A 13696-nucleotide genomic window follows, 5' to 3' on the forward strand; every position below is an offset into this window, starting at 1 on the left:
AAGCCCCCACATCACAACTAGAGACTCGCCCCTGTTCCCCGCAATTAGAGAAAGCCCGCACACAGCAGTGAAAACTCAACACAGCCAAAAACAAATAAACACAATTTAAAAAAGACAAGACAGTAAAGGGTGGTCAATATATATGACACAAAAGAGTCATGGCTTAGGGTAATGAGTAAGGGATGACGTGGAAGAGTTTTAGAAGTCCTTTTAATTGCCTGGTTGAAAGCTTTCATCCTTCATGCAGTGGAAGGATACAGAAGATCAGAAATGGCAGGTCTTTGAAGTGTCTTTTAAGAAATTATAAATTTTGAATTTCCCTGGTGGCGCAGTGGATAAGAATCTGCCTGCCAGTACAGGGGGCATGAGTTCAACCCCTGGTCTCGGAAGATGCCAGGTGCCCCAGAGCCCGTGTATCCACAGCTACTAAGCCTGCACTGTAGAGCCTGTGCTCTGCAACAAGAGAAGCCACCGCAATGAGAAGCCCGTGCACCGCAATGAAGAATAGCCCCTGCTCAGCCCAACTAGAGAAAACAGCCCATGCACTAACGAAGAGCCAGCACAGCCAAACACAAATAAATTAAGTTAAACAAAAAGAAATGATCAATTTTGAAATATTTCCAGAGGCACAGAAAAGTTGCAAATGTTACAGTTTTATTCACCCTTCATCTGAATTCTCTTAATGAGAACATCTTGTGTAAGCACAGTACAATGTTCAAAACTAAAAATAGTAAAAGAAAAAAAACAACCAAAAAGAACTAAAATAGTGTTGGTGCAACACTCTTAGCTAAACCACAGACATTATTTATTTATATTTCACAGCTCTTCCGCTATGTTCTTTTTCTATTCTATTCCAGGATGCCATCCAATATCTCACGTTGGATTTATTTTTTGTGTTTTCTAAATCTCCTCTCTTTTGTAATAATTACTCAGTCTTTATGACCTTGAGACTTAAAAAAAAGTACTTGTCAGTTACTTGTAGAATGCGCCGCAGTCTGATATTAAAAAAATTTTTGTCCTGATTTTTCTTATGATTATATTGGGATTGTGCATTTTTGGCAAGAATAGTATAGAAATGATGTGCCTTTCTTAGTTCATCCTATCAGGGGATACATGATGCTGCCCTCTGATATGTCTTATTACTGATAATGTCAACTTTGATCACTTGGTTAAGGTTTCTTTACTGTAAAGTTACTATATTTCTCTTTGTAATTAATAAATATCTGAAGAAATATATTTAAGACTATGCAAAATTCTGTTTCTCTTCAAATTTTTGCCCATGAATGTTGGCATCCATCAGTGGATCTCACACACAATTATTACTGTAGTATTTGATCTAAAAATGATTTTCTATTTCCCTCATTCCTTCTACATTTATTTATTAATATTTAAATTTATTTCTTTGGCTGCAACAAGTCTTCATTGCATGCAGAATTTTTAGTTGTGAAATGCAGTATCTAGTTCCCTGACTGGGGATTGAACCCGGGCCCCCTGCATTGGGAGCCACTGGACCACCAGAAAAGTCCCCCTCCTACATTTATTAACTGGAATTCTTCCATAAGGTAGAACTATCTCTTCTTCCCAGTTTTTTATTTAGCCAATAGTTTGTATCACTATGGTCTCTTATCCAAGAGACCATTTATTTTATTTCATGGATTATAATCCAATATTTTATTTATATTGTTGCTCAAACTGTTTCAGCTTTGTCATTGTGAGCTTCTTCAGATTGGCTCCTGTTTCTTTTTGACATACCCCATCTTTTTTCAACTACTTCTTTTTTTCTGGCATCATAAATTGTTCTTATATTTTCTCTTCCCCAGCCCTGGAATCAACCACGTCTCTAAGAAGTCTTGCTTCTTTTTATTGGAAGGTGGTATTTAGAAACCAAGATTTGGATATTAGCTGTGCTCATTGCTAGTGGGATATCCTTGCTTACTGGCCCTCTCAGCGGATGGAGCTTGATTTCTCTCTCTCAGAAACAATTCATATTGGTATCTCTGATTTCAATCTAACACACAGGTTCCATTCTAGCTTCCTCTATTTGAAAATTCTTTCCTTGATAGCAAAAATTTGGCTCTCATTTTTACACTATATTCACTTATGTGTTCAACCCTCATATGTATATAAAATAGTCTCACAATTGCTAACCCATACCCAGTGAGAAATAAATTTAGATTGAGAGAACTTTATACAAAGAATTCTGTCTTTAAATTAATTTTTATTGAAGTATAGCTTATTTGCAATGGTCTGTTAGTTTCTGCTGTATGGCAGAGCGAATCAGTTATACATACACATATATCCATTCTTTTTTAGATTCTATTCCCACTGAATCATTGTGCTGTACACCTGAAATGAACACAACATTGTAAACTAACTATACTTCAATTTTAAAAAGTTGGGAGGATTTGGTGATGGGACAAGCGCTTAGTTGACTCGTGCGACCCCTTGAACTGCAGCTGGCCAGGCTCCTCTGTCCGTAGGATCCCCCAGGCAATAATACTGGGGTGGGTTGCTATTTCTTCCTCCGGGGGATCTTCCTGACCCAGGGGCTGAACCTGTGTCTTCTGTATCTCCTGCATTTGCCAGCAGATTCTTTATCACTGAGTCACCTGGGCAGTCCATTAATACCATGTAAAACACATCAAAAAAAAACCTGGGAGGTGGTTGGGAAGGGCCCTTGTAGCCTCCCCATCTAGCCCTGAGGTTTTCTGTCCCAGGTGGGCAGGGTCTAGGGGCATCAACAGGGCGGTGGGCCGCTTTATGGCATAGAGCCACTACTGACTGGCCTTTGTTGCCTGGAATCTCCGAGGGGTCAGAGGCTGCAGCTGGAGACCTGGGTGGAGTTTATTTGGCATTGAGCTTTGAGATGGTCATTAAAAACATGACGTTCAAAACACATTTGAAGGAACAGAGGCAAGAATTTGGGTCCAATTAATTTCTTGGTAAATGCAGCTGAAATTAATAAACACTTAATAAGGAAAAATGCTGAGAATATGCTATCTCTGCTTCATACTAACCTCCTGGGCTCCATGCTGACCTGTAGAGCTGCCATGAAGACAATGATTAAACAGCAGAGCAAGTCCATTGTGAATGTAGGAGGTGTTACTGGTTTCAGAGGAAACTCTGGCCAGTTTATGCACAGTACTAATAAAGAATTAGTCAGATTTTCACATGCTCTTGCTAAAGAAGTAGCAAGAAAGAAAATTAAGGTGAATGTAGTTGCACCAGGATTTGTTCATGCAGATATGACAAAAAGACTTGAAAGGAAAACATTTAAAGAAAAATACTTGGGAGGTTTGGAGCCCCCTTGATGTGGCCCATGTAGTTGTGTTTCTTTTATATACTTATTTTTAAAATAATCCAGATATTTATTAGAGAATTGTCTAGCTTACTTTCAACATACTAACATTAAAATAAAAGAGAAATAGAGCAGAGAATACATCACCAAATTGGATTTTGAGCAACAACCAGACTTAAACAGTGCTGGGAAGACTCCACAGCACATCTGGAGTCCCAGCTGGGAAAGGGTCCCTGGCAGCACATGGGTGAGAATTCAAAGATGGAAGTTCCGGGTTCCGTTTATAATCCCAGGACAGATGCAAATCATTATCACCATCAATCTGTGACCAAATTACAGCTCTGGTTTGATATTAATGCTGTTTGTTTTGTTGTGTAAAACTTGGAATGTAGTTAAGCCTAGGGCTTGGTAGGCCAGGCCCCTCCAGGGGCTCAGCCATCTCGAGATGTCACCCCCATTTTACCCATGGTGCTGCAAGCCCTGCGCTCACAGCAGGCAGTCACTCCCAGTCACTCCCAGTCACTCCCAGTCAGGGCAGTGTCCCGGCAGATGTAGAAGCAAGGTCAGAGGTCTGCTCTGCTTTGTCCTTGAGGCCTAAACAAGATTATTCATGTAATGCCCCTAACAGTCGGCCCCAGGATTGTTTAGACTGAAGAACATAGGAACAAGGCAAAATAACACAAGCAGTCTTACCGATTCTATAAGTAACAATGTAGGACGTATTGTACGTTTTAGTGAAAACAGTCCATTCACAGTTACTGATGGAGTGTTCCAATAAGCAGAGTTCTCAAACTTGAGAAGTTGGTTCATACAGCAGTACTTCCATTGCCTCTGTCAGTAAATGGGTGCAGTTATCAAAGTCTAGATAACTTAACCACCTTTGCAAGAGTCTATGGTTTTATGCTTCTATTGGCCAAACAGTAGGGCAGGTGAATGCTTGGGTGTTGGCCAGGTGATATTTTTGTATTACCATTTGGAGATTCATTTGCTGCATTCTCAAAGAAGCAAACTTACAGGAACAGTTCAGTTCAGTCACTCAGTTATGTCCGACTCTTTGCAACCCCATGGACTGCAGCAAGCCAGGCCTCCCTGTCCATCACCAACTCCAAAGGTTTACTCAAACTCATGTCCATTGAGTCTGTGATGCCATCCAACCATCTCATCCTCTGTCGCACCCTTCTCCTCCTGCCTTCAATCTCTCCCAGCATCTTGGTCTTTCCCAATGAGTCAGTTCTTCTCATCAGATGGTCAAAGTATTGGCGCTTCAGCTGCAGCATCAGTCCTTCCAATGAATACTCAGGACTGATTTCCTTTAGAATGGACTGGTTGGATATCCTCAGTCCAAGGGACTCTCAAGAGTCTTATCCAACACCACAGTTCAAAAGCATCAATTCTTTGGCCCTCAGCTTTCTTTATAGTCTAACACCCACATCTATCCATACATGACTACTGGAAAAACCATAGCTTTGAGTAGATGGACCTTTGTTGGCAAAGTAATGTCTCTGCTTTTTAATATGCTGTCTAGGTTGGTGATAACTTTTCTTCCAAGGAGCAAGTGTCTTTTAATTTCATGAATGCAGTCACCATCTGCAGTGATTTTGCAGCCCCCTAAAATAAAGTCTGTCACTGTTTCCACTGTTTCCCCATCTTTTTGCCATGAAGTGATGGGACCGGATGTCATGATCTTTGTTTTCTGAATGTTGAGCTTTAAGCCAACTTTTTCACTCTCCTCTTTCACTTTCATCAAGAGGCTCTTTAGTTCTTCTTTTCTGCCATAAGGGTGGTGTCATCTGCGTATCTGAGGTTATTGATATTTCTTCCGGCAATCTTGATTCCAGCTTGAGCTTCATCCATCCCGGCATTTCTCATGATGTACTCTGGAGAAGGAAATGGCAACCCACTCCAGTATTCTTGCCTGGAGAATCCCATGGACAGAGGAGCCTGGTGGGCTATAGTCCATGGGGTGCAAAGAGTTGGACACGACTGAGCGACTTCACTCTGTATATAAGTTAAATAAGCAGGGTGACAATATACAACCTTGATGTACTCCTTTCCCGATTTGGAACCAGTCTATTGTTCCATGTCCATTTCTAACTATTGCTTCTTGACCTGCATACAGATCTCTCAGGAGGCGAGTAAGGTGGTCTGGTATTCTCATATCTTTAAGAATCTTCCACATTTTGTTGCGATCCACAGAGTCAAAGGCTTTGGCATAGTCAATAAAGCAGAAATAGATGTTTTTCTGGAACTCTCTTGCTTTTTTGATGATCCAGCGGATGTTGGCAATTTGATCTCTGGTTCCTCTGCCTTTTCTAAAACCAGCTTGAACATCTGGAAGTTCATGGTTCACGTACTGTTGAAGCCTGGCTTGGAGAATTTTGAGCATTACTTTACTAGCGTGTGAGATGAGTGCAATTGTACAGTAGTTTGAACATTCTTTGGCATTGCCTTTCTTTAGGATTGGATTGAAAACTGACCTTTTCCAGTCCTGAGGCCACTGCTGAGTTTTCCAAATTTGCTGGCATATTGAGTGCAGCACTTTCACAGCATAATCTTTTACGATTTGAAATAGCTCATCTGGAATTCCATCACCTCCACTAGCTTTGTTCGTAGTGATGCTTCCTAAGGCCCTCTTGACTTCACAGTCCAGGATGTCTGGCTCTAGGTGAGTGATCATACCATCGTGGTTATCTGGGCCATGAAGATCTTTTTTGTATAGTTCTGTGTATTCTTACCACCTCTTCTTAATATCTTCTGCTTCTGTTAGGTCCATATGTTTCTGTCCTTTATTGTGTCCATCTTTGCATGAAATGTTCCCTTAATATCTCTAATTTTCTTGAAGAGGTCTCTAGTCTTTTCCATTCTATTGTTTTCCTCTATTTCTTTGCTTTGATCACTGAGGAATGCTTTCTTATCTCTCCTTGCTATTCTTTGGAACTCTGCATTCAGATGGGTATACCTTTCCTTTTCTCCTTTGCCTTTAGCTTCTCTTCTTTTCTCAGCTATTTGTAAAGCCTCCTCAGGCAACCATTTTGCCATTTTGCATTTCTTTTCCTTGGGGATGGTCTTGATCACTGCCTCCTGTACAATGTCACGAGCTTCTGTCCATAGTTCTTCAGGCACTCTGTCTATTTGATCTAATCTCTTGAATATATTTGTGATTTCCACTGTATAATCATAAGGGATTTGATTTAGGTCATACCTGAATGGTCTAGTGGTTTTCCCTACTTTCTTCAATTTAAGTCTGAATTTGGCAATAAGGAGTTCATGGTCTGAGCCACAGTCATCTCCTGGTCTTCTTTTTGCTGACTGTATAGAGCTTCTCCATCTTTGACTGCAAAGAATATAATCAATCTGATTTCAGTGTTGACCCTCTGGTGATGTCCCTGTGTAGAGTCTTCTCTTGTGTTGTTTGAAGAGGGTGTTTGCTATGACCAGTGTGTTCTGTTGGCAAAACTCTGTTAGCCTTTGACCTGCTTCGTTTTGTACTACAAGGTCAAATTTGCCTGTTACTCCAGGTATCTCTTGACTTCCTACTTTTGTATTCCAGTCCAGAAATAAGCTTTATAAACAAAATTAGAGTATCCTTTTAAAAACTTGATTAAAATTTTAATAGTATAACAACAAGGTACCCTACCAGGCTCCTCCCTCCATGGGATTCTCCAGGCAAGAGTATTGGAGTGGGTTGCCATTTCCTTCTCCAGGGGATCTTACCAACCCAGGGATCAAACCCGGGTCTCCTGCATTGCAGGCAGACGCTTTACTGTCTGAACCACCAGGAGGTCAAGTGAGGGGTTAATTTGTAGAAGCAGAAGGAGCTTTATCTACATGTACCATAGATCATTGTGAAATAATACTTATTTACTTTCCTGGAGAAGGAAATGGCAACCCACTCTGGTATTCTTGCCTGGAGAATCTCATGGACAGAGGAGCCTGGTGAACTACAGTCCGTGGGGTTGCAAAACTTTATCAAAGTAACAAAAGATTTTACAAGCAAATATAAATCACTTAAAGGCAAAGAAATTCACAATCTGTGATCAAAAGCTGCGTTATAAGAAAACTTTGTTCTTTTAACAGAGAGAGAAAACCAAATTCCAGTCTGGTACCAGTTTACTGTTAAAAATAAAATATGTAAAATGTGTTTATCTAGTTAATCTTATAAAGTCTTTTCCATAAATCTTGAAGAAGTAACAATATTCTTCTAAGCACATGAGAGTGAAACCATAGATGGCATGTTTAAAATATAACTATATTGCAATTGACAAAGCAACCTGGCCATTGCTGTGACAGGTAACACTTTAATATGGTAACTAGAATTATAATTGACAACACTTTATCAGGACATATCGGATCTTTATGATTTCCACATAATTTTTAGGATATCTATATTAGTAACATTAACCATACATATAACCCGAGATTTATCACTCTTCCAACAATACTTCCCAAGTAATTTAACATATCAAATGAACCCATGTAGTTTAATACCTCTCTTTGGGATGTCTCAGGGTCCTCTGAAGCATCCCAAAGTCAGCCAGAGGTCAAAAGAACTTCATTAGATTTTAATTTTAGGAAGTTTTGTCAAAAATATCAGCAGGGTTTATAACACTCAGTCCAACAGGATTATATCAATCATTGTGAAACAATAGTCATTTGCTTAGCCAAAGTTAACAAAAGATTTCAAAGGTAAACAGAACCGATCACTTCAGAGGTAAAATCCATTATAAGGCAGTTCAACATCTCAAGAAAACCTGTATTATGTACAAAATTTTTCTTGGGGTCCACTTTCCATAAAACCTCTTTCTGTTTTTTTAAAATCACTTTGTTTATTTAGAAACAGCCACCTGTAATTGATCTACTTTCTTTTTTCTTAATAAGATGCAATTCCATTTCTCATAGCTTTTTTTTCTTTTTACTTAAAACACACATCTTATTTTCCTTAAGCAACTATGAACTGTACTTTATACTAGCATTCTGTAATACTTTGGCCACCTGATGCAAAGAGCTGACTCATTTGCAAAGACCCTGATGCTGGGAAAGATTGAAAGCGGGAGGAGAAGGGGATGACAGAGGATGAGATGGTTGGATGGCATCACCAACTCAATGGGAGTGAGCTTGAGTAAACTCCGGGAGTTGGTGATGGACAGGGAGGCCTGGCGTGCTGCAGTCCACAGGATTGCAGAGTCGGACATGACTAAGCGACTAAACTGAGATTGGTGAACCAGTTTAATTTCTAAAAACATTTGCTTTCTTATAGAGAACATCTCAGGATGGCACCAAACATATTCATTAATAGTCCAAAATCTCTTTAGTTTCTCTGTAAGAGGAAGTTGCTGCTGCTGCTGCTGCTGCTGCTAAGTCAGTTCAGTCATGTTCAGTAATTAATGTTTCAAATCTTATTTTATTTGGAAATGATGTAGCTATTCAGTAAACTTTTATCACTTAGTTTAGTAGAACCCTAGAAATTCAAGTTACCCCAATCTTCAGAGATTATTTTAGACAGACATTCCTAAAGTATAATTATTCTTAATCAAGTTTATTTAAAAGCTCTTGTCCCATTTATATTTATATATAAATATATATTTTAAATATAAATATATATTTTAAATATAAATATATTATATATTAAATATAAATATATATATTAAAAGTTTCTTCACTTGAGTTACTTTCCTTGTTGGCAAATTTCACTTACATTAAACCTAGGCACAATAAAGGTATTACACAAGCTAATGATTAAAGACATGTCTTAATTAGATTAGCAAACAAACATTAATACTAGATATTTAATATTGAATATTTCCCAGTTCACGTGAACCTGAAATTCATTTAGGTTAATTTCTCTTGTAGTTGTTTGATTCATAAGTGCTTGGTTTTCTTTAAACCAGTTGACAAAGATATACACTGAGACAAGGTAAATTCAGACAGACAGAGATCAGATTTAAAATGTCTCTTTGACTCTTCTCCCTCTCTCTTTTTTTCCCCATGGCTTGAAATTCTAATTTGCCCAAGGTTAAGGTCTCAGGCACATTGGGCTCTGTATTTATTTCAAGTAGCCTGCTGTACTAAATCGCTTCAGTCAGTCCAGCTCTTTGCGAGCCAATGGACTGCCAGGCTCCTGGGTCCATGGGATCCTTTAGGCAAGAATACTAGAGTGGGTGGCTATGCCTGCCTCCAGGGAATCTTCCCAAACCAGGAATTGAACCCACATCTCTTATCCTGCACTGGCAGACAGAGTCTCTACCACTAGCACCATCTGGAAAGCCTAGGCAAAGGTTAACTTCAAGCTTTTTTCTAGGCAGACCTTTGTAAAAATCTAGCTGTTTTAAATTGCATATGCAAAAAGAACCGGTTTTATAGTTTCAAAGGAAGGAAAAAAAATTCATTTTAACCAGTTTTCTCTGGAGTCTGTCAATTACAATTTGGCACTTACCAAGAGATTTGTCAAAGACTGGACAACAAAGGCATTTGCCATCTGCCTGTAGGGAGATTGCTCCAACTCCCTGGTGGCTCAGACAGTAAAAGTGTCTGCCTACAATGCGGGAGATCTGCGGTCAATCTTTGGGATGGGAAGATCTCCTGGAGAAGGAAATGGCAACCCACTCCAGTATTCTTGCCTGGAAAAGCCCATGGACGGAGAAGCCTGTTGGGCTACAGTCCATGGGGTGGCCAAGAGTTGGACACGACTGAATGACTTCACTTTCTACGAAGATTGAGCCCCACACTGCTATAGCTATTGACCTTCAACAACCCTGAGAGAGTTCAGGGTGGAGTGAGGCACTCTGGGCTGCAGGGAATCTGCTGGGACAGGTCTTTAGATAGTTGATGGTTTTAAGAACAGATTTTATGATCTCAATCTCTGCATCTCCTCATATCTAGAGAAGCAATAAATCCCTTCATGGTGACATCAGATCCTGTTGACTAACAGAAAACTTTTTGTAAATGAATGCTTAATGGTATTGATGGCAACCCACTCCAGGTACTCTTGCCTGGAAAATCCCGTGGACTGAGAAGCCTGGTAGGCTACAGTCCATGGGGTCGCAAAGAATCGGACACGACTGAGCGACTTTCCTTCTAATGGTATTGAACTCCGCCCTTCACCAAAACCTTATATATTGTCCTTCTCCCACTGCCACTTTGGAGCAGTATCTCAGAGCTATCTGAAATGCTGCCTCCTGGGCTACAGTCCTCATTTTGCCCCAATCACTTCATGGCAAATAGGCGGGGAAACAATGGAAACAGTGACAGACTTTATTTTCTTGAGCTCCAAAATCACTGCAGATGGTGACTGCAGCCATGAAATTAAAAGATGCTTGCTCCTTGGAAGAAAAGTTATCACCAACTTAGCATATGAAAAAGCAGAGACATTACTTTGCCGACAAGGTCCATCTACTCAAAGCTATGGTTTTTCCAGTAGTCATGTATGGATGGATATGGGTGCTGGGCTATAAAGAAAGCTGAGAGCCGAAGAATTGATGCTTTTGAACGGTGGTGTTGGAGAAGACTCTTGAGAGTCCCTTGGACTGAGGATATCCAACCAGTCCATCCTAAAGGAAATCAGTCCTGAGTATTCATTGGAATGACTGATGCTGCAGCTGAAACTCCAATACTACCCTGATGCTGGGAAAGATTGAAGACAGGAGGAGAAGGGTGCGACAGAGGATGAGATGGTTGGATGGCATCACGGACTCAATGGACATGAGTCTGAGTAAACTCTGGGAGTTGGTGATGGACAGGGAGGCCTGGCGTGCTGCAGTCCATGGGGGTTGCAAAGAGTCGGACACGACTAAGTGACTGAACTGAACTGAGAACTTAACTTGCAACTCTCAAGTTGTACATCTTTTTTTAGCCAACATGTCTAAAGAATATCATGGCTATCCAGTGCCAAAGAGTCACCTTTTCTTTCTGTAGTCATAGTTTTATAGCTAAAAATACAGACCAAAGTGAAAAGTGAAAGTTGTTAGTCATATCCGACTCTTTGTGACTCCATGAACTGTACAGTCCATGGAATTCTCCAGACCAGAATATTGGAGTGGGTAGCTGGTCCCTTCTCTAAGGTATCTTCCCAACCCAGGGATTGAACCCAGGTCTCCCACCTTGCAGGCGGATTCTTTACCAGCTGAGCCACCAAGGAAGCTCAAAATATAGGCCAAATGGTGCCCAAATTGACTCAGAATACAGGCAGAAAAAAAAAATGCTAGAGTGGGCGACAGAGTGGAAGAAGTTGGGCTTCTCCTCCCCCCACTGAGAGATGAGAAAGCTAGAAGGGGATTAGCTGATGGAGAGGGAGACAGAGGCAGAAGCGGGGGTGGTGTAAGGCCACAACAGGAAAAAGGAAAAAGAAAGAAAAGGGAGTGGGGGACATTGTTAGAGCTGTGCGCCGTCTCAAGGGAGAGCCGACTTAAGAAGTGAAGATTTGAGCAACTAAAATACAGTCTTGGCATTGTGACATGGACAGTTGTACTCACAAATCGAATAATTCTTTTTTTCCAATTGTAAACTTCTCTTCAGACAATTTTAAATTAGCTTCATGTACCTAATGGTAGGCAGAGAGGAGGATCCAGCCTCTCACCCAGCGTATCACATTCTTATCCATTTTCAACCTGTGTGAGCCAGAAACATTCAATAGTTTCTAATGGTTCAGCTCTCTTCCTTTACCTTAAAGTTTCAATTCTCACATAATCCAGTGAATCCGTCCCATTCCCTAGTGAACGAGCAATAAAATGAATCTTCCCATCTGGGAATAAAAAGTTCATCAACCTTAATCTCTTTTCTTAAAGAGTGGCATTTTGTTTCACAAATCCTGCTCACAGTGCCAATTAATGTTTTGCTGAAATTTTTCACTTTTGTCTCAGGTTCAAAGGATTTGTTAACAAAAGAAGCCACTTGTTTTACAAATAAATAATACAGATGTTTATTAGAGAATTATGTAGCTTACTTTTAACATACTAACATGAAAAGAAAAGAGAAACAGAGCAGAGAATACATCACCAAATTGGGTTTTGAGCAACATCCAGATTTTAACCGTGCTGGGAAGTCCCCTATCACAGCACAGCTGGAGCCTCAATTGGGAAAAGGGTCCCAGGGAGTGAGTCCGTTCCATGGCTGAGACTTCAGTCGTGTTTCTTTTAGAGTCTCTGGACATTATAGGGCATGTCCTGGTGGTGGATGGGGGCTTGCCCTTCACCACGTAGCCTACTCATACCTATTATTAGAGTTAAGGGCACTCTGTTATACCTGTTTTTGCTAATCAAACCTATCGACGCCACAGATGTTGACTTCCATCTTTGTATGAAGATGTCTGTAAAGAACATGTGTGATCAGCTGTCTTTTCTAAATGACTTGCATACTACATGCTGTCACAGTGTTGGTGTACAGCCACAGGCATTGGCGCCGACAGCCCTAAGAGCCGGTCAGATAATCCAGTCTCTAATACAAAATATCACCCATAGTATTTGCATATAACCTACCTCTACTTTAAATCATCTTTAGATTATGTCTATTACCTAACAGAGTGTAAATGCTGTGGAAATAACTGAAATACAGTGTAGATGCTCTGTGAATGGTTGCTTTTAGGAATTTTCTGGAATTTTTTTTTGGGGGGGCTATTTTCTGTCCCTGGTTGACTGAATCCATGGCTGTGGATAAAAGCCAGGAATGTGAAGGGCCAACTGTATAGACATTTTGCAAGTGATATAAACAGATGTCGTCTTAATTTATACATTTGGTTGCAAAAGTAGGAAAAAGTTATATGGTCTAATTGTCATTAGTTATTTTGTTGTATCAGGCTGAATACTCCAGAAGTTAACTCTGTGGGCCACTGCCAAAGTAAGAGTATTTACAGGGCATTGGATAGGTGATAATACCTTAGCAACCCTGCTAGGGTTAAATTTTTTTTCCTTTTGCCTGTGACTTGGACGATCAGTTAGTATACATGTTGAAAAAAAACAGACACAGACACGAATGTGGAGTCTGGTTCCTTTGAGAGGCATTGCTCTTCTTTGAGCAGCTGGGCACAATAAACTACAGGTGTGGACAATTGACCCAACTTGTGGAAATTCTCAAAGATGGTGAGGCTTAACCCTTACTGTTTTAATACCCGATACAACTGTGAGCTGCATAGACCTCCTCAACTTAGGAAGTGGAAGTGGTATTTGTTTTTTTTTAAATCCACAAAACATTCACTTTGGCTGACTACTTAAAAACGGTGAAAGAAATAATGACATTTGAAAAATTAAGAGTATTTTGCATTAATGAGTGTAAGGATTCTTACTTGAAATTTTAGAAAAATAAGAATTATAAACAATCATAAATAATTTAACTAAATATACAAAAGCAAGGTTGTCTTTACAAGGAACAGGTAAAGCATTAGTCTTAAAAGAAAATATTTGCCTGAGA

The 13696-nt window shown here is 40.0% G+C and overlaps 1 pseudogene; it reads left to right on the forward strand.

The window, feature by feature from the left end:
• Positions 1 to 390: 390 nt before the first annotated feature.
• On the forward strand, positions 391 to 12492 carry LOC105602071 (3-oxoacyl-[acyl-carrier-protein] reductase-like; annotated as a pseudogene).
• The last annotated feature ends 1204 nt before the right edge of the window (positions 12493 to 13696 follow it).

The sequence above is a fragment of the Ovis aries genome, chromosome 14 (assembly GCF_016772045.2).
Source record: "Ovis aries strain OAR_USU_Benz2616 breed Rambouillet chromosome 14, ARS-UI_Ramb_v3.0, whole genome shotgun sequence".
Lineage (NCBI taxonomy): Eukaryota > Metazoa > Chordata > Mammalia > Artiodactyla > Bovidae > Ovis > Ovis aries.